This window comes from Grus americana, chromosome 3 (genome assembly GCF_028858705.1).
Source record: "Grus americana isolate bGruAme1 chromosome 3, bGruAme1.mat, whole genome shotgun sequence".
In the NCBI taxonomy this organism is placed as follows: domain Eukaryota; kingdom Metazoa; phylum Chordata; class Aves; order Gruiformes; family Gruidae; genus Grus; species Grus americana.
In genome coordinates, this window is record NC_072854.1 from 96,764,510 (window position 1) to 96,787,019 (window position 22,510).

Here is a 22,510-nt window from a genome sequence, read left to right on the forward strand (position 1 = left end):
TGGATAAGCACTATTCTTAAAGTCGTCTTTCTGGTAAAAATGCTTATAATTAAGAATTCAGGAATTAATCTGTGGTAATATCTCTTAAAATTTGCTTAACATAAGTAGCGTCCGTGAGCTTTCTTCTCTGAGAGGATAAATGGTTTGAACAGAACCGCAGCAGATGTGTTTAAAATTGTGAACAAATATTCATAGACTTCTTTTTTTTTTTTTTTCTGGAGCAATTGCCCTGTCCTGCTTTCCTAGATGGCGGTTAACTCTCCTTCCTCACAGAGAAACAGCACCGGGAACCTGCTGCTTCTCTTTTCACAGTTCTCGGATATGTAATTTCACACATAGAGCAGAAAAATTGTGTGAAATGTTGTAACTGACATCGTCAGTCAGCGGGAAACCTGAAAAGAGATACTGAGATGGAGCTGTGAAAAGCGACAGTCGCGGAGCAGTACGTTTTTCTGTGACAGATCGAGCTGCGGGGCACAGGTCGTCGGAGCTCGCACGGGGCAATCTTTGCGTTACTGATAGCCCCGGGGCTGCGAAGGCTGAGTGCCGCGCGCGGGGAACCCACGGGCCGTTTGCTAACGCCGCAACCTGGAAAAGAGAAGAGGCGGCATAAACGTGAGGGCCAAAAAGCAACGCCGGTGTATGCGTTGTACAGATATATTGTCCCTCTCGGTGATTGTTCTGGTAGCTTAGAGTGGATATTTCGAAAAAAATCGGGGGTTTTCTACACAAATGTAAAAAGCCAAAATGAGGTTTTAAATTCAAAAGTCTTACTACTGAAAACTAACACTGCTGTCTGTTAAACTACTCTCGTTTGTACAAATTTTAAATCTGCCTGCTTTTTCAGGTATTTTACGTGCACTAGAAATTAATTGTTAAAAACTGAAACAGCTAAACAGTACCTTCTCCAAAAGTACCTTCTAATTTCAAGAACAGCCCTCAGAGACCTTCCTTTGTTTCTCTTGCTGTACTATAACTTTACAAGTCTCAAAACAGGAGGTATTTTTCCCAAATCTTCCCTGTCGAACATGTGACTTACGAAGTTGGCTTAAAAAATAAAATAACATAACATAACATAACATAACATAACATAACATAACACAAAACAAAACAAAACAAAAAATCATACACGTGGTTTAAAAATAAAGTTCTACTGAAAGTTAAAATTATTTTACAATCTCATGCTTTTGATTTCCTTTTAAAGATTTTTTTAATTCTTGAGGATATTGCTCATATATTTCATTTTGTCACCTTTAGGATAAAGTGGTTTGATTTTTTGCTTTCCAAATCACTTTTAATTTGAAATATTTTAATTATAATGTGAAATAGAAAATGATCACATTGTAAATGCATTTTGTCAAACTGAAAACTTTTAGTTAATGTGAGGTTTTCTTAGCATTTTCCTTTACAGAGAATGTAGACCTTTTCTGATTTGACATGAAGCTAAATTTGGAAACCTCAAAAACATTTGGGGAATGAAATAAATTGTCCTCCAGCCAGTTTTACTGTCCAGGCTAGTCTGGACCACTTCCACAGATGGCGATGTCAAGAGGTTCTTTGGCCTCTTGCTCTGAAAGTATCGTTTCTATATGGCACGTCAGCCTGTAACCTATGTTGTCCCTGGCATTGCCCACTTCAATTTCTTCTGTACTCAATCAGTATATTAGTATAGAATTAAGATAATAAGAATAATTGCTCCTTTTTAATAGCACTTCATGTGTTTATGAACAATCATACACATAAGGGTTATTTTCCAAATCATTTCTCATTTTTGTTGTTCTCTTCTGAGTTCTCCAATTAGTATGCATTTCTTTTTTTTAATGTGGTGTTCACAACAGCATGCAGCGCTCCAACTGAGGCTTATCAAGTGAAGTAGAGCAGAATAATTACCTCATTTCTTTTACGCGTGACATTCTTATTAATGTGACTCAATGCAAAGCATTTGCCTTGTTTTGCCACAGTGTTGCATTGTTGATTCATATTCAAATAATTAGTCACTGTAAATCCACACACTGCTCTGTAAATCCATATGCTAGCACAGGCTATCCCTCAGCTGCCAACGGGAGCAGGCAGGAGCTGCAATCGGACCGCCAGGCACTCTACAAAAAAGAAGTATCTAATGCCTCTTCCTAACCAGGCTGCCGACTTCTGTGCTCGTTTGCGATTACCGGTTTCTCAGAAGATTTGCGGTATTTTAAGTATATCCCAATTGTGCGTGATTTCAGACTGGTGTCTCCAGAGTATAATACCTCATCACTTGTCATGTCTGTCTTCCAAAAATGAAGATTCGCCCTTCCCTTCCACATATGTAGTCTCCAGAAGATGGAGGAAGAAGCACTAGAATAATGGAAACTGTCCTTGTCCCAAGACAAATATTACTGGAGCCATTGTAACAATAATCGTTAAAAAAATATTCATTTCTATTGTCATTCCAGTAGTGTCCCAGAGCCCTAACCAAGGCCATGAGCTGTGCCAACGCAAAACCCATGAATGTAAGGACTGTGGTAATATTGGACGTTTGAGAGAATTCCCAAGAGAGACCTTTCTCATGAAGACTCATGGGGTCATTGGCATCGTCGCTATAGCTCTGTTTCTACCTCGTTCTTCATGCCCGCATTCTGGCATTGTCTCATGGAACTAGAAACAAGTGTTTTTCTGTTCAAAATGTGGGTGGTGGAACCTAACCTTCTTGAACCACAGGCACAGAATCCTCCTAGACGAGTCTTTAAATGGTACCAGGGGCTCATGGCTCTCACTCTGTTGCGAAGCACTTGCCAGGAGGGAGAGCATCCTCCTGCCTGAGAGGCTGCAGAGCTTTTGCTTCCCAAGAATGCACCGCATGTGAGAGGAATAGTCCCACATATACACTAATCAATGCACAGTTTTCTTTCCAAACAAGCCTGGGGCTTGAGTTCAGAGAATGAAGAGTTTGTGCCTGTGTGGCTTTTGACAGATGGCATTAAATCCACCTGGTTGCCCTGGCAGGATCCTTGGTGAGGCAGCTCTGCCGCTCACCCATGTAAACATGTTTTTCATTTTCAGCCTAAAGGCTCAGGTTTCATTTCATTGCTTGAAGAGGACATATACACACAGAAATTAGGATTGTACTTTGTTCACCCTCCCAGGAAAGGTGCTGCTTCCCTGGAGGTGGTCGTGGCATAGGGATGCTAAAGGTCTGTCATGCAGGCTCACCCCCAAAAATGAAATGAGCCAAAACAATTGTTCTCCACATTGCCCAACTTCTCACCTCCTTCCTGGGTGTTTTTTTCCATAAAAGAGACAGGGGCTGTGGTCACTCTGTTCACTGTACCCTCACCTGAAAAGGGCTGTCCTGCAGACGCGGATTGCAGGAATTTGGCCCATATGGTTTGAAATAATGACTTGAACTTGGGTCTCCTGCACCCCAGGTGAGTGCCCTGAAAAGAAGACTGTTATTGTCCCTCTCCCACTGGTCTGATAAATACTTAATTATTTCTGAAAAGTGAAACAGCTCCAACAAAATAAATAGAACCTGCAGGCCTAGGACATGGAAACCCAGAAAGGGAGCCTTCTCCCAAACAGACATCACAGGAACATGGTCTTACACATCTCCGAGGAGAACTGTATAAGCCAGGGAGATACTTTTATTCTGTTTGAACTCCTTTTCTCCCTGGTTCTTATGCAAAAAATAAACAAAACTTTTTTTTTTTTCCCAAGGAAAATTACTTATTTTTCCAATAATCCTTCTGAGAACCTCAGTGATACATGTACTTATGGAGTTGGTATTGCTATTCAGAGATATTCAAAACTAATTCAAAGTCTTCCCTCAGATAAGGGATTGCCATAAAAATGGAATCTGGGTGCAGCATTAGATTTTGTTGTTCAGGAAATGCTAAAGGACTTCTGTTTCTCTCTGTCTTCTAAAAATGAAAGTTGAAGTACTTACAGTACTTTGTGATCCCATGAAGTAAGGCTTGGGGAAAATGCAAACCATTGTGTTATAATATCTTAATTTGGCAATAATTTAAAGTAGGATTTTCAAAGAGAGTTGAAGAAATATGGGGGGGTATTGTCTATCGAGTCACATTTGAAAATACTAAGTACTTCAAATTCCTTTCAAAATCCTAGACGTGAAGTATTTTACATCTGCAAAGTTAACTGATTTACTAAGAAATATAATATCAATTATACCATCTGCTAAATCTGGATTCTTAAACTCTCTGAATGCAGGGTGCAATATTAAGAAAAATGCCCCAGATCCATATCAAAAGAATTTTGAGTTGTTATGAATTTGGGTCAGTAGTCACAATGTGTTTTATGATAGGAAAGAAAAATGGCACACACTGGTTAAATACGTTAGAAAGTGGGTTTGGACTCCTCTGAGATCACGAATCCCAACAGGAGCATTGTTGATCTAAAGATCACAGAGAGATAGGACCAGGTCACGTGCTGATGCAAATGAGCATATTTTTCTTGACATCGGTGGACCTGCCGTGATTGATTCCAGATGAAGTGATGAGATGATTTGGGTGTGCTGTGCCCTCCTGAAAAGCTGTTGAGAGATGCCGTGAGATCAGTATGGGGATAGCCTCACCAGAGGCAAATACCCAGCGCAACAGTGTTCCCTTTAAACAGACATGGAAAAGGAAAAAGCAGCGGCATCTCTCCCTGTGCTGGTGGAGGGACAGGCTTTGGTGAAAGGACAAAAAACAGTGGTGTGCTCAGTGGTCAGGAGTTTGGGAGGGAGGCAATAAAGGCACTGTTAAGTGATGGAGGCAGAAAGAGCACCAGCAAATTATCTTAGAGCTTGTAGGGCTCCACTGCTCTCACCATCTTCGGAAAACCCTGGTGTTTGCTTGCTGTTACACATCTTTATGATGGTCTCTGAGGTTTGATTCAGCAAGGGCTCAAATGTGTTTGCCTGGGAACAGGAAGGTGGAAAGGTGAGGCTTGCTCTAAAGGCAGTCTAGCTACAGCAGCAGCACAACCAAGTCAACTTAAGTAACTAACTAAAGCCAGCACTGCGTACAGTTTAGCAATCGTCTCTCGGCATCCAGCGTGGGCTGCAACACTGGGTCTACACGCTAAGTAAAAATTCAGGCAGGTGGTTTGAGCTGGGCTTCATGGTGGTGTGGCTGGTGAGGTAGCTAAGCTGAGTTACTGATGCTCTCTCAAGTGTTTTTTGCCTTAGCACTACAGACAGACCTAAGCATGAGTGCAGATACTCATCAGTGGTTCAGAGACTACCTAAAATATTTAAAAGTTTGGTAATGTGCTCCCTCTGGAAATAAAAGTAAAAGGCATTTATTTGCTTTGAAAGCCTCAAAACACTGTAGTGAATTAAATCACTCCTCATTTGAAATGGAAGTATCAAAATGCAAAGATACAAGAATCCTGAAGTCTTCTTCATGGACTCAATAAAACCTGAAAATAGATTTTTTTCGCAGGTGGTTTTTTGTTTTTTGGGTTTTTTTTCCTTAGAGCATTATCTACAGTATTTAAAGGCATTGCAGAGCTTTCACAGTTGAATTGGCTTCTTTACAGGGAGCTGCAAACCCTCTGCAGCTACCGCTCTGGCATTATCCCACATTTGCCCACCAAAAGACAACATAGAAAGTTGTTTTCAGAGTAACTCATTTTGATAATATTGAAACAATTGACTGGTAAACTACCCAACTAAAGCTATGTTAACTAGGATATTTTATCTCACTCTTATTTTCAAGAGTCAACAACCCAAGTACAAGGAGACTAATGACTTAAAATTCAGCCTTCTTTGCACAACTGATGGAGTTTTGTTCCTGGGCTACCTCCTCCTCGATTCATTCAGCGTGAATGGCAGATTCCTACATCGTGTCAAGTTTCAGATCACCATAGAAACAAACTAGGAGGCAGTTTCATTAATCATTTAGAGCACAAGAAGTCTAGGTCAGTCTGATTGCAGCATATAGAGTATCATCCTAGCGCCACATGGGACTCAGTTGATTTGAATTAAAAAAGATTAAGCTGCCCCTAGGACGCTCAGCATCATCAGTTTAAGTTCTCATGTAACAGTGGTCTCTGGAGCCACATGGATTAGGAGACTGAAGCTATGCATTTATTTTTCAGGGCTCAGTGAAACATTAGATGAGTGCAGGTGTCTGAGGGGAAAAAAGGACAAAGATCACATATAGTTTTTTAGACTTGTTGCTGTTCTTTTGAAACTGGAAACAATAACTCAGTTTTATTTCTCCAGTGACAGTTACCACTCTTTTTTGGCCATGCAATGGTACATCTGTTACCCAATGTTTACAATTTAGATTTATAAAAATTTCATACTATGAACTGTAATTTTAGCGCAAAGCTGCAAGTTGGGCATAGAACAGTTTACATGAATGCTGACATTTTTTTTTCCTGATGGGGTAAAAAATGCATGAAATAAATACTGGTGACATTTTAGTTTTGCTTGAATGAAGATTTATTGCTCCCAGGAAACTGACTTACAGGCAGCTACAAATCAACTTGACTATGAAATAGTTGTATATGCACACCACAAAATGAGCCCCCCCTTCCAAAGTACTCACCTTATTTATGGGTCTTCCAGTACTTCAAAGACCTTCAGTAACTTAGTCCAGACTGGTTTATTGCTTTGTAGAACTAAGACGTTTCAAGGGGAAAGTTGTAGGTTACAGTATATTAGGACTCTCTCTCTCGGGCAGCTGAGAATCCCATGATGCTATATGAACTGCTGATCTAAAGCTTATTATAGCATGACTTCCTACAGTATAATTCTTAAATCTTTTAAGTTATACAGTACTGTCTTTAATCCCAAGTGCTAAACCTTAAAGCAGAACTAGCTTTCCAAAATTCAGAATACCATCTGTGAGCAGATGTAATTACGCTTTGTTAAAATACAGTTCATGTACTTGCACGGGTTGTCTATGACCTATTTCAAATTAGTTATTTGAATTTTCAACAAATGTTTTAGATAGAAAAATCGGGTAGCAAAATCCCACGTCATGATATTCCTCATGGAGAGAAAAGAAGTCCTGTGGATTGAGGTACTCCACTTTACTCAAGAACTCAAAAAGACCCCACCCTGTGCATTTTAGCCATTTGCCCCGGCTGTGATAGTAATGTCAACGGTGAAGCCTCCTGTTACAGCACATCTAGGGGTGTGCGGACCAAGTCAATACTGCTTTGCTGATGTACTCTTATTTTTAAATGTATCATTCTGCAGATTTCCAGGGAAGAAATCTCATTATGCTCAGGAAGCATTTTTAGATTTTCCTGGCACAGTGCAAATGGACTGATTATGGGAAGGGGAAAGGGAGTATTATGCCCACTTTGCACAAGTTGGAGTTGATATGGAGTCACGCTGACGTGGCCCTCGTCTCCCTGGGGCCACAAGGGAGAGCATGGACCAGCGTCGTGGCACTTCTGTTCTCCTGCCTGGTGCCTAGCCCAGGCCCTCCTACTTTCTGTCAAATGCCCTTAAGAAGATGGAGAATGCAGGAATTAAAGCGTACACAAAGAGCCCCGATGGGAGACACAAAACAGTTTGTGTTAGCTAATATTTAGTTAGTGCCAGCTATGCAGCAATGTGCTGGTTGCTATGCAAACAGAAAAGAAAATATGGTCCCTACGCCACAACATGTATATGGTCCACTTCAAGGGTTGCCACCCAGCCATTTTTAGCAAGGCTGGAGACCTTTGCCGCCCCCTGGTTGCCTGTGAGACAGTTGAATTTGGCAGTGCTAGAAGGTGTAGCTGTGGCACCCCACCAGCAGCAGTGATAGTGGGCAGGCTTTATGTTTGCTGGGCTCCAGCAGAGCCCCGGGTGAGTGGTGGTTACCATATCCACACGTCACTGCTCTGGACCCACCAAGTCTCTTCAGCCAGCCTGGACATCTGCCTTCAGCCACAGGCAAACCCTGGCAGCAATGGTCCCTGCACTTGTGCCCCTTGTTCCAAGCCACTGAGACTGAGGGGGCACAAACAGCCTGCCCACGACATAAAGAAAGGCTGAGCCAGAGGTGTGGGACTGGCCACCACCTCCTCCACCTCACCAGGTGCTGCTGTATTTCAGCCACTTGTTTGTTCCCACTTGATTGAATATCACTTCTCCTCAGTTGCTCTTTCTCTAACGCCAACGCATTTCTCCCTGTAGTTGCTATTCCAGCTCCCGGTGCCTCACAGTTAAAGGATGTAGCAGGATGTCCCCTTCCTGTGGCTTTCGTGAAGGGCCCCGAACCCCAGGGGCTCATGGTGCAGCTGTTCTGCTGCAGCAGCCACATATACCCCTCGATGCTCAGAAATGGGGGGCCAGCTCAGGCACGTCAGGGGCCATCTCCAAAAGGAACCCAGCTGCTGCTGCGGGTTGCTATGAGTCACGTCTCGGATGTGCAATTTTATAGCTATCTTTTTTTTGCTCCTCATCCTGGTGGTCAATGGAGATTTTAAGGCCAAAACCTACCTGGTCAATTCTATAAACGGTTTATAAAAAGTGCCACGGAGATGAAAAGGAGAGAATTTCCTTTTTCTGCCGAACGCACTTCCTTCCACAGGGCCTGGGCAGACCTGGGAAGCTGCAGTTTTGCTCCTGGGCTCCTGCCAGCTGGAGGGGGACATGGCAGGTTTGCAGTGACACAGAAGGCTATGTGGGGTCCCTGACTTCTGCTGCTGCCCAAAGCCGCCAGAGAGAAGACAGCTTCTGTGTAGCCCTTTCTAGACAGATAGTTGTGGCAATACAGGTTTTTAATAACCATGTAGCAAAATCAATTGCCCTGGCAGGTATTGCCTACAGTTAGTCTCCAAAACACTTTTTGGCACAAAACACCTGAAAAAAAGTTTTACATTCACTCTGCTATGTAAAGCAAATGTAAAACATTTCAGACTCGTTACATTGGCTGACTTCTGTCTTACTTTCCTCTTCCAACTCCAGTGGTAAAAAAGATATGTTCCTTTTTCATTGCGCGTGGAGAGCAGCAGAGGTACCAGAAGGTTATCTGAATTCCTGTAGCCAGATCATCGTCTAAACCATGTGCTCATTCCCTACCTTTCACTGCCAGGCAGAACCAATGCCTGACATAAGCAATAATTTGAAGATGCTGAGGTGTCAAAAAGGATCTGAATCATTCTGTCAATCTTTTTCTCATTCAGTTATTGACCCATAGCTCTGTTTGAATTTGGGAAGCCTGAGGTCAGAATGAAAAGCATCATTTTTCTTGCAAGCCAAAAGTATCTGACTGAGGAAAAGTGAGCTAATAAAGATGGGGAGGTAATCTTTAATGTCGCTTTTTGGAGTGCAGTAATTTGTCTAATCATATTGCCCTGGAATATGATTACATGTAATACATTCACATTACAAAGGAGGAAATATGTTTGGGAGAGAAATTATACATTTCTCTTCCATGCTGAACATATGGAAACATGTATAAAATAGAAAAGTCTAAACTCTACCAGTGCTCACAATATCTTGTCAATGGAGGAATAACCGAATTGTTTGGAAATTTCTGGTGACAAATGTGCTAATTAGAGCTTAGGGGAATATATTTCACCCAATTTAAATAATTTGGGGTTACAGAAAATATAGGTATAAAATCTATCTGTCCATATACTAATCCATGCAAAATTCTTGGTCACTTTTCCGTAACACTGCAGTAGTTGCTGGTAGCGAGCAGAGATTTACTGGAGGAATTGAAGCAGCTTCATTCCTCCCACCAGCAGCAGCTGTTTGGCCCTGCAGTCTTCCTGGGCAGGGAAGAAGCTGCATCGATCTTTGGTATGCATGACTCATAGGAAAGTAATAAAAACCTGGGGCTAGAAAAGACCTCAGGAAGGCAACCAGCTGATAGTGGAAGAATTAGAGCAGCTCATGTAAGATAAAAACATAAGCAGTTGGAAGATACATGCAGGGGAAGAGGCTGGGTGAGTCTTCTTGGATGCTGTGAGCACTGGGAATCCTGCCGGCGCAGCTATCTCCACGCACGGTCTGGAGTGCTGTGTGATGCCCGTGACCAAGCTCTTGCTGAACAGAGCTGTGCAGGTGATGTATAAAATCTGTATAAAGAAATGCCCACCTCTGGACTTGTCAGCCAACTACAAGCAGATCAAGCTGTTCAGGAAACGTACGGGCTCCGCAGATTCTCCAGTGACTGATTTTGTTGTTACTGTTTCCCAATAGCTAAGGTCCAGAACCAAAATACAGAAGTCTTCTTTCACTCTGAATATTTCACAAATCTAAACTCATCCATTCTGGGATTAGGTCCGTACCTCGGCTCCAAATTGTAGGTATCATATGTGCATTTCTGTTTCATTAAGGCAAGGCGTATTTGGGTAGCTGTCATGTAGTGCCTGGAATGTGATGAAAACAAGAGGTCCTGGCTGCCTGCTGCTGAGGAACTCCCAAGGCACTTCTCACAGGAGCAGGGGTGTTAACCCTGATATCCTGGTCAAATTCCAACATGGCTAATTATATCCCACTTACCTAAAACTCTGCCATACTTTCTCTGCTTGCTCCAAGGACTTGCTGCATGCGGCAGGCTCTCTTCTGGTCCTCTTAAAGGTTATTGCCTTCCACATCAGAGGCAGTTGTATTTGGGGAATAGCTGCAGTCAGTTATCAGTTTGTAAAATTTCCTGACCGGCACAGGACTGCTGAATGAAAACTGCAGTCGTTACTACATAGGGTCTGAGGCAAAAGAGGCCAAAAGTGCCTGCGAAAGGAAGAGTAAATACACCATGAGGCTGCAAATACAGTTATAGGCAGTCACTCGTGAGCAATGGTAATGACCACAGCGACGGTGTCCATCATGCTCCCTTATCCAGCCGTTTGCCTGAAGGACATTAAAAGAAGGATAAATGTGGGTGGGGGCAGAGCGCTGAACAAAAGTGGGGGGGGGAGAGCAGCACAGGTGAATATCCCCTGGAGATAACACCGAGGAGCCCAAGGGAGGGAGGAAGAGGACTGTGCTTTCTGAGTCCAAGACAGAATAACTTCACGTGGACTACCATCTGCTGACATTGCTTGTGACAATATGGTAATTCAAGGTTTTATACTAAGTGAATCTTCCTGAGGGTCTCAGGCCTATTTCTTTCATATACTTATTAAATGGTATGGTATTAAGAGATTATTGTAGCTGTGTAAAGCTACAGTGAGATTGAACAATGGGAAAAAACACATTTAAAATTTTGACTAAGGAATAAAATATCAAGGATAATTTTAAAGTTGTAATATTGCATCTTATTTTTTGTTTGGAAAGATAGTGCATGTGTGGTGCTTAACACTATGGAAATGGCTGCATGATAATCCCAGGGAGGTTTTCTGCATCTTATTTAGAAATAAATATATCTAGAAGGAAAGCAAATTATGTAAATGCAGCCCTGCCCCCTTCTTCTGCTGGAACCTGATCTATCCCATTATCTTTTCAGTATCAGCAGTCACCAAAATGTCATTGAAATGAACAGATATGACAGGGTCACCAAGAAATGCCCAAAGCAAACCAAAGAGTGGATTTCCACACTGTGAAAACCATTCTTACCATTCTCTTGCTCTCTTTCTACGAAAATCAAAGTTGTTTATATGTCTGCAAAGTATCCCACTACTTTGCGAGTCCACAGAGCAACCCCCTAAGAGCTCATCTTTCATGGCAGAGTCCTACATTCAAGTTTCTCTTCTCTCTGATACATATATATATATATAGACACATATACATGTATATATGTACACATACACACTGCTTATATCACTGGCAGCACAGTGGTTCTGTTATCCGGCAGAATGATTTGGGTTGGCCTGTAACACTTAGCTGAGGAGATGGCAATAGGATGTGCATTTGATAAATTAAACACGTGGGTGTGCACTCAAGTGTATGCACATGAAGAGCTATTCCCATTCCTGTTTTTAGAAGACAGGTGCTTCTATCAGAGCTAGCAACCTTCAAAAACGACAATAAGGGCACAGAGTCTTAAATGCCTCTTCCTGTCTCCTGTATCTCCCCAAACAGGATGAGGCCACATTAATGGAGTAGCACGAAGTGAACAAGATGACCTAGCAGATGCTACCAGGATGTACTGTACTTTGCCTAAGATAAATAAAGCCTGTCATCTTCAGCAGGATCAACAAACCCCACATATTCTGTAGAGCATAACAAGACACAGTGTTATAGAGTTCCAAATTGCTATGTAATTCCATATTCTTTCCTATGCCATTAGCTCCCTTTATTCCATTTAATGTACGTAATTATTAATTATGTGAATATGGGCTAAAATACCCATTTATCCAGCTGCTTTTCATTGTTATAACTAGGAGTTTGGGGGGGGGGGGGAAGTAAAATCTGGACTGTTGCAATTTAGGACCTCACATTTCAGACTTTTAAACGGCTTTTATCCAGCAGCAGAATTTCACTGAATGACTCAGAGTTCCCGTAAAAAGCAACAGCAACAACAAAACATTCCTTTTCTGCAAGGGCTGTTGGATTTCTCATCGCAGAACTGTAAGAGAACTGGGAAAGGGGGACTCTCCTTTCACTGAAGATGACTGTAGTATTTCTTTTTCGTTGTAGATGTATTTAAACATCACATAAATGAATCCTGCAGTTCCTCTGAGAAAAGAAAGCTCTCCCTCAGGTTAACAAGTGCAGATGCCACCTTCAGTTCGCTTAGATACACGCAGCAGACAAGTTTAGGGCCAAGTGTGATTTTGTCTTGTCCCAGCAAGTCAGTTAACAGCTTTGCAGCCCTGTTGGCAAAGTAGTATTTCACCAGCCCCGGAGGGAAATTCTGTTTTGAATGTAGTGGTTTCTGTAACGTAAGATCGCTTTGCACAGAGCAAGCCTGAAGAGGCCGGCTCCCCCGGCCCTACCTAGCTTCTCCTGTCCTTGAAATCTTGTCCTTTCCCCAGAAGTGCAGTTAGCCGGCGAAGCTAAGAGCTAATCACCTCCTCTAGGTGATTTGTTGCTTCTTGTTACAGGCTGTTGCCTTCAGCACTGCTAATTTTTGCTCATGACCTGGTGTGGTGCTGCCTCCACTAGCTTGTTTTTGGGGTGACAAGATCTCGTAAGCCCAATAAACGCGCATAATGGCTGGTTATAGAAAAAACGTTCGGTTCAGGAGGATCTTCCCAGACCAAAAGCCTTAGCCCTGTGGAGTGTCCTGCATGGCCTGAGCCATCCAGTGGAGCACCAATAAGCCACCGCGCCTAAGAGGGACTGCAGGCCAAAACAGTTCATGAATTTATACATGACTGCTCCTATATCTATTTTTATTTCAGATCTGCTATAATTGTGTTATTATCCTTATACATTTCTAATCCTTTTTGAATCTTGCTATGCTCTTGATCATTCCTGAACTCGCCTGGAAAATTGGTAATTGTCACAGTTTGACTTACTAGCAAGACATTTATCTAGGCTTTTCCAATTATCACCTGATATTTCCCTCGTGTAATGGAAAACATGAATGCATCTGATATTAGGGCTGGCTCACATGAAAATTGTCATAAATGCTATTAGTGGCAAAGTCAAGATGCATAGAAACCATACCATATGATCCGTTACTGAGAGTTTAAAACAGTGATTCTGAAGAAGCCTTCTACATCCCAAAATCTGGACCAAGAATCAGAGGTGTCTATGTGCCATTTTAAGCAAGAACTTCCACTGTGCACTACAATTCTTCCATCCTGAAGCAAAATATTTCCAATCTTTTATATAAGCTGAAAATCAGAATGGAACTACAGATGTATAAAAGCAGATGTCTAAATGGCATAGAAGCGTGTAACATGGAAGATGGATTATTTTTCAGTTTTATTGCATTTCTCTTACACACTTCACAAGTTACTTCCATAATCAGAAATGTATTACCTCAACAGATTGCTTAAAAATTTATGCATGTGACATAATGCTACAATGAACTTTAAGAAGTCCGTTTTGAAGACGGAAAGATGGAAAGTTTGGACTTTGTATTTAAAGTATTTTCCTTGCAATAAGCTCTGCTTGTCTCTGGAGTCTTGTCCCAAGTGGAACTGGTGAGATACATCCTGGACAAGACAGTCAGACTGCTCAGAACATTTGAAAATTTTTCCTGCTCTTGTCTTGTTTATAGATATCGACGGAGTGACAGTCTGCCTTCCACCATAAAGTTTTTCCATAAGTCTCACATCTACTATTCTCAGTTGACAAAATGCCCTTTCTTGAAGCGGTACCGGTTGGTCTCTCAGTTTAGCTGAAGAAGACATGGTGAATTTTAAACCGGTATTCAGCCTTTGCTTCCTTGCATTTAAGACATCATCTTCATCAGACACTGGAATGCAATGTGTCTTCTTTTCCACAGAGTCAATGTTTGATGTGCAAAACAGTTTAATGCAGCACATAACATCTATTACATCACAGCAGTACCCTGCCAGCACTTTAACAAGATTCCCTTTTCTGTATACAGCTCCGGGACAGCACTTTCACTGAGTTGTGTTGCTTTAAAACGCAGAACACTGGTTCAGCCCTTCACAACAAGCCGTCAGCAAATTTAGCAAATTCCCCAAAACCTTGAACTGGATGTAGGATTTTGGATGGGCTCGGTATTATTTACAGTGTTTTGCTGTTTGTGATTAGGCTTATAGGAAGGCTGGCTGCAAATTTCTGATCTGGATTTCTCCAAAGTGTTTGGTTCAGTTCTGGGCTGGAGCACGCTGTAGTCAGCAGTTGTTCCTATCAACATCTGTAAAACATTCGGCATTACTTGAAAATATTAGTCATGATTGTAAAACTAATAAAAGCCCTTCTTTCATATTTTAACTAAAAGGTGGTCATGTATGCTGGGCACTCATCATTGATTTAGATGTTATCTCTCTGCTAGTAATATTTTTGCTGTGCTTGCTCCAAAGCCTGGATTTTTGATCTGGGAGCAATTCTCAGCTGAGAGAATTAGTCTAACTGAAGAGCTGTGCCAGAACTCAGAGGACTTGTAGTTGAGTTACATCCAGCTGCTCTGTACCGATTTGTACCAATTCTCGAGCCTCTCGGATAAACTCTGTGGTAGATTTCCAGTGTGTCAGAATTAGTAGAATTTTCATACGCAAAAGGAGGCTTCTCAATTGACAGTTGAGGCTATAATAAAGACGAGGACTTCGTGTAAATATTTTAAACACTCTAACTGAAAAATATCAGCAAAGTGTCAGGAAATAAAGGCTTTACAATATGAGTTAGTTACCTATGAAAGATAGTATTGAAAGAAACGGACTAAATTGCGATGTGCTTTCCCTTCTAGATATATGCATGAAATTGTGTCAAAAAGCAGTACTGGCTGAGCACAGTTCTGATTGCCACGTGGTAAAATGTGCTTTTCGTGTGGTGTAAGGACTCCAGTCCACCCACTTGGAATTAAGACCTATTTGAAAAGGTACTTTGATGGGGTCATATATAAGATGTTTGTCAAATATGTGCCAAATATACACTGCTTAAGAGGATTTCTGGGTCAGAAGAGCTTTAGTAATTGTGTGTGCCATCTCTCACTACGGACTAGGTTAAGACAAAACCCCTCAGAAAAGCTGCAGCAATTGGCTCTGTGTGTGCCATCTTTACAGGCTCAGCCGAGTCAAAGCACCTCTTATTCGCTGTGGCTTGAAACAGACACCCATCTGTTGTGATTCAGTGACTCGTTAGTCTGAAACAACTCAGTCGTACGGCTGAGCCCTGAAGATGGGTATCTCCTGAGACTAAGTCTACATAAGCTGTCTAGTTGTAAGGATACCTCAATTGCTTCAGGTGTAAAAAGCCACCTCTTGATTTATATATGACAGCCCATTCTTGCATGGAACCATTGTGCTTTCCAGAACATCTCAGCTTCTGTGTTGCAGGATTTGTCCCATTGGCAGTTTTCACTGGGTAAAGGCAGAACAACTCTCTGAGTGTGTGTGAAGTCTTCCAAGAATTTGTTGGCATTGGCCTATTTCTACTCCAGCAGAAGTCAGTCATCAGGAATTGCACCAAGGAACCAGAGCTAAGCTAGTGCTGACCGTCCTTGAAAATTCACCCTCTCTGCCCATTAGGAATAGTGCATGACTGTGCTGAGAGCTTCGGTGACAGACCTTTTTCCCGTGTATGGGTATGATATCTTAGCTTATAGAATACTTTTCTAAACCAGATCCAACGTCATGTCTACAAAATTAGTAATCGCATTTTTGGCAAGTATTAGGTCATACTATCTGCAGATTGCTCATAGCTGGTTTAAGTCTAAATGAAATTTGCACTTTGTTCTCGAGATTATTTTTCAATTCTGCTTGGGCAGAGCTTCAGCTTACACATTTATCTGCCAAATGTCACTGCGTTGAGTCTATCCTCCCACCTAAAAGAGGAAGCTCCTTCAAAGTTTCATTTGTTGGTCTTAGTAAATTAACATCTAAAGCTGTCTTAGACAATGAGCATGAAGGATACTTCCGAGATAGCAGGCATATTATTAGCATCAAATTCAGCAATCTCTTCTGCTGTTGTTGTATCCTGAAGAACCATTGATGTCTCAGGGAAAATTATAGACTCACCTTTTCTGCTGGTGGCTTGTGGTGTCTGATCTGGCATCACTAGACACTCTGTCAGGCTACATTGGGTTTGTTTGGGGCTTTTTATTCCATCTGACCTTTGCTGATTATTCCCATTCATCCATGGACATGGACAAGCAGAACCCCAGCCACTCGCTCCTCTTCCGCATGCCGAGGAGAAAAGGCACAAGTGGGGGAAGCACGGTGAGGGGGCGACGCTTCCCTGCCTTCCTGCTCACGGGGGCGGGACAGTGAACAAGGATGGGGACCAGTTGGCACATGTTAATTATGACAGTGGTTTGAACATCAAAGGGTGGAGATACAAGGAGCAAAGATGTGAGCAGAGAGAAGAAGCGAAAGAGGAAAGAATAGGTGTGATGTTACAAGAGGAGGTGTTTGCTAGATCTAAGGGCTTAAATTCCATGAGGTAATTATAGAAGTATAAGCAATAAATCAGTCTTTATCTGGCAAACCTTTGACCATAAGAAAAAGGAAGATGCATCAATGGGATTATAGGACCTAGCTCTGTAGGGTATAGAGTGTAGCTGTGACAGTTTTGGGCCCTAAATTTCTCTTTGAACAGCTTGATAGCAAGGCATGCATCAAAACTATTACTGAGAACGTGCTGTGGGTTTCTTGCATCTTCCACTGAAGGAGAAAGCTGTTACTGATTACTGGCTACGTTGGTTGTATTTCAAGGCTGGGCTCATGTGGCAGTTTTCTTTTTTAGCTCTGAAGCCAACTAACTGTGTGATAACCTCATTCTTTCCCTCCAGGGAAGACCTCCAAGAGTCCACTCCTATGACTGGTTTATGCAGAGAGAGCACTGAAGTGGGGAGGAAAGCTCTTCTTCTGCCCTTTTCCCCATCCCAATCCCCTTTTCCTCCACCTCTGCAGCAGCAGAAAGCAAGCCAGACTCCCTCTGCCCTTCATGCTTACAGTGATCTTTGTATCACCACTGTCTGATTAGCAAAATGATTTGTAAAGACTTTGTTTTACCTTTGATCTTGCAAAACAAGGGTAGCTTTAAACAAAGCCAGATACTTTAAAGATCACCACATGGTTTTAATAGTATTTTCTACTTTGTGTCATAACTTGAATGAACAAGATATGAACAGTATTCCTATTGTCACCACATTTCACTGTGTTATCGCATTTGCTAATATTTCCTAGTTAAAAAAATATTGGCAACTATTATGAAGCTGGTGTTGTAACTAAATATCTTCTGCTAGCTCCATCATTAGACCCTGTCCCAAAGCCTACCGAAGCTGCTAGAAACTTGCTCTCTGACTTCAGCCAGTGTTGGATCTGAAGCACGAAAAGGGAAATGGTATGCTCAGGAGGTTTCCCACCTTTCAGATCCCATTCTTCTGCTCCCTCCAGCTATACAAAAGCTCTCACCATGTTGCAGAGCACAGTGCGGTTTGGATGCTGTACGCACATATGCGAACATGATGGGTTTATGGGTGTATTTTTGCTGACAAACTGAAATTATGGGAGGAAGAGAGGGGAAGTACTTTGAGATTTGAGGTTACTTTTTTTAATTGATCTTGTAAATAGAGTGCTTGAGAAATGAAACAATAATAAAGATGTTTTCATTTCTTTGCAGCTGAAAAATATATAGAATGAAAACCGAGGGGAGGAGGGCGAAAGGATGAAGTCACAGATACTTCAGCTTCCCTTCTCCCCATTAGTGCCATGCTCTCTCACTTACATAATGGGGGAGAGGCCGAGCTAGTGCACAGATCGCTCTTCCACTGCATAGCCACGCAGCTGCATCCTGCCCTGATAGCTAATCTCATTTATGTCCTTTCCAGAAGACGGCCTGCCCTGGGTGGCAATTACAGTTGGTTAATTTTGGCACAATGTGATTAAAAGCAGACTGATATAAATCACTGAACAGTGTAGCTTATGAAAATGCAAGTTGAGGTAGCACCCCAACCACAGCACTATCATGAGAAAAGCTGAGAGCCAGATGTTGATCTAATGATAGAAATAATCTAATAATGGACTTGATGTATCCTCTGGAGCTTGAAAGCCCTGCCTAATGTTTTTTTGTCAGCCAGATATCTCCATGTTGCAATACATATTGAACATTTTAGAGGTTCACAAGTTGATTTAATGGGTTGTCTTGGCTAATAGCTAGATACCCTAGAGAAAGTTTGGGAGCAAGTTCTTCTGGAGCCCTGGCAGGAAGATCCCTCATAGGGGATATCCCAGGAGGGATATTCTGAGTACCTTAGGTATCTAGGTGTCTTAGGCACTCTCAGTCTTACCTTATAGTAAAGACTCAAGTAGCCTGTGTGAGTAGGTGTTGTCATATACGAATGAGTGTCTCTGAAATCAGGACAGATGGCTGTATGTGTGGAAACCTAGCGTAAGGAAAGCTGTAATCAGACCCTTCCTGTATGTCCTTGCATTTGTCAGAGACCATGTCCACTGAAAACTGGGACTGTAAGATAAAGAATTATTTTTTTTCATCAGCTGAGATGTGATAGCACAGATTCCCTTTAAGTTAAACACGAGTGTCCTAATGAAAAGCTCACTATGGACTCTGTGTGGCTTAAAATGTGAGTCTGTCCTGGCTAGCGTGCACCTATAGATAACCTGTGCTGGCAGAGAACGAGCACGGTGGCTCCTGAGCCAACCCCCTGCCTGCCGTCTACGCTGAGCATGCTGTGACCTCCTCTGAGGTGTCCCACCTGGTACAGGAGTGACACAAGGTGCAGCTAGGGAGGGATAAAGCTCTGGTCCACAATGTCAGGGTGGAATAGAGCAGCTGCCCATGTGATAGTGCTATAGATTTTGATAGCAGATTAGCCACTGGTCTTCGCAGCAAGAGAATGACAGAAAAACCATTAAATTACCTGGTGATTTGGTTGAATAAGAGAACCTTGCAAAGACAGTCATCTGCTTCTGTTAAATGGACAGCATAAAAGCACCAGGCTCAAAGAAAATTTATGCCCGGAAAGGATGTCTTTTTTTCTTGGAGCAAACCCTCCAACTCTGTCAGAGTTACTTTGCATCTTGTACATGCAGACTAACTTTTGGAAATTTTTTTAACAAAGAAGGAGAGTAAATTACTTCTGTACTTTTCTTGCAACTTGGGCCAGAATGGTCACTAAGAAACAGTGTCCTAATCAGAGAGATTTGGATTGTGTGGAATATTTTTATTTCTTTATGCATTAACCTGCAAGCCACACATTTGGCAGTGATGGCTTGAATGTGAAGAAATCCATTAATAGAAAGAGGAAAAGAAGGAGGGAAGAAAAGAGAGAGAGAAAGAGAAGGGGAGCAGGAGCTGGTGAGAACACAACTCCTTGGCGTGTTACTCTGCAAAGGGCAAACAGAGCCTGAAGTGTCTCTACCTGACGATTCAGTCTTTGTACTCTGTGACATGGCTTTTCTTCATCAGTAAAGTGAAATTTTCCTGAACCCCCTTTTTCTTTTCCTACTGAAAAGTATGTTCTGGAGAATCTGTGCTGACTTCATTACATTGCTTTTACTGCCAAAAAGATGGCAAAGCTTGTGGGAAGGAGGAGGATTAAGGAATAGCTAATTGAAAATAAAACAACTTGGAGTTTTTTACCTGAAAATAAGGTTTCATTTTACAAAATATGTTTTTTTTCATTTTCAACAAAGCTTCAAAAAAATTACAGGAAAATTATTTTTCTCATTCCCAGTCAACCAAAAAACCCACAACTTTTTGCATAACTTTTCCCAAATGGATCATGCTTTGCTTTAACCACGGATTTGTATAAGGAATTATGCTAGGACCAGCTCCCATTCAGTAGATGACTCAAAGCAGATCCTCACTCGTTTCTCAGAGCAACCTTCACTTGCATCAGACTATACATCACATACCTTTGAAATCCCAACACACACACTTGTTGAGTCAAGGCTTTACAAAGTCTGGTCTATTTCTTTGATGAATATTATATGGTGCCAAGATTTGCCAGATCCCATTTGTGCAAAACAAAGGTTTAGAATTGGCATTGTACGTGTTTAATGGCAAAAGAAAACCTGATGTGATCTTCTGGTGGAAGAGAGTCTTATGCATTATAGTATTTCTAGCTTATATTCACCACCTTCACAGATGTAATGAATTTCCCATGCACCTCCTGCTGCTAAAATTGCCATTAAAATAACCAAATAGGTGGTATCAAATTCTTGGGGTATTGTGACAATCTTGTTCAAGCAAAGCAAGACATTTCACACTATTTCAGAAGCTATATCCTAGACTGAGATGGAGAAAAACAGAGTGAGAAAGGCTAAGAATAGATGATGAACTGTTCTGAAATACAGAATATTTAATCAATAATTTGATGTACAGTGTTGTTGTGTTTGTCTTCATTCCGCAGTCATCAGTGAAAGGACTGCAAATGCCCTGAAATTCAACAACACGTCTTGTCGCTGGTGTAACACTGTGGCTGCAATGTGGGACATTTCCAGCAGTGCCAACCACGTGTTGTGCGTCTGTTCAATGCAAGCACTCGCAGGACAGTAAAATAGTTGCTAGATAATGCCAGTTGCTTTTTGCCCCTTAAGAGCTTGCCAGTGCTATAAAAAAGTTGCTCCGATTGCTTTAGAAAAAGTATGTATCTGAAATCCCACATATGTGATAATGATTTTGAAAAAGCAGCAATCACTGCAACCGAAGCATTTGCATCTGTTAAAAGCACAGCTTGCTCTTTCACTTGTGTGAAAGCTGTTGGCACAGAATTCAAAGCACTGGATTGGCAGCTCTATCAGGAAGCAAGTGCAGCATAAAGCTCTAATAGCTGTCTTCGTTAGCTTTTGTTATCTAAAAAATTCCAAGTGCTTTGGATAACATAAGGTGCCACATAACTATGGAAGCTGTTGGGCAGCAGCTTGACAGCCATATGCTTACATCTATAATGTGTGCTTGCCCTCATCTTTAACTAAATGTTTTCCTTTAGCAGCTGTGGCAACAGTAGTGAGCTCGAACAATTCCCACACAGCTAAAATGCAGCCGAAGGTGCTGGGTTCTCTGCCGAGGGGACTGAGGCCACAAGTACTCTGATCACTCAAAGATCTTCGGAGGGGCCAAAGCAACTTAAACACCTACTGCTAGAGGCATCCCTGGCTGTGTGGCAAGGGCTGTGTGGCAAAGATGCCTGCCCTAAGGCTAACCCGGTGTGCTGTGGAGTCATGCACAGTTGCTGGTGCAGTTGGAGAGGGATATTGCCAGGTCGGCTCAGCATGGTGCTGAAACAGCAATCCTGCCTCTGGTGCGGGTGCTGACTCCTGTGGGTCACGAGGACTATCTCTGCGCTGACCTTGGGGCTGAGCTGGCTAGTGTTTCTCTGCACCTGTGGCGTGGATCTTCCCTAAATTCTTCTGAAATCTCCCTTTTTGCCTCTTCAGACACTGAACATGGATGAACTGGGAAATGATGGGAGCAGTTGGAAAGGGAATGCAAGCAGAACTAGGAGGAGGCATGTGTGGCTGGCTACGGGGATGCAGGGAATCCAGGCCAATTTTTTGAAAGGACAGGCAAAATCTCTCCATACCAGAATGTTTGAGGTTTGTTTTTTATGCTGCCTTACTGTGCTCCATGTAATAAAGAAAATGCAGACCTCACACAAGGCCAAATCCTGCACTCATCACTTCCTCACAACTCCTATTTAAAGTTTGACTAACCATTAGATGCTCTCCTGACAAAGACAAAATCTTTGTGTTTCAATCTTTCTGATTGGAAACACAAAGTCTTTCATTGAAATAAACCTCTCCTCTCCAGTACCTAAGGCATGTTGAACATAAAGAGCCTGCCCATCCTTTCAGCCATGTTCCTGCAGCAAGGATGGGACGTGGTGGCAGTAAGCTTCCCAAGGATTTCCACTGTAAAACTGAGGCTGCTTTGTCCTCCCCGATGATTTGCATTTGTTCATTCTTCCTAGGAAACAATTACTGCTTCTTTTTTTATTTTCTAGAGACAATGCTTGTATTACCTTGGAGTTTGGAGTTGAGGGAAGGGTAAAGGTTGTTACACCTAATAGCGTCATCTTTC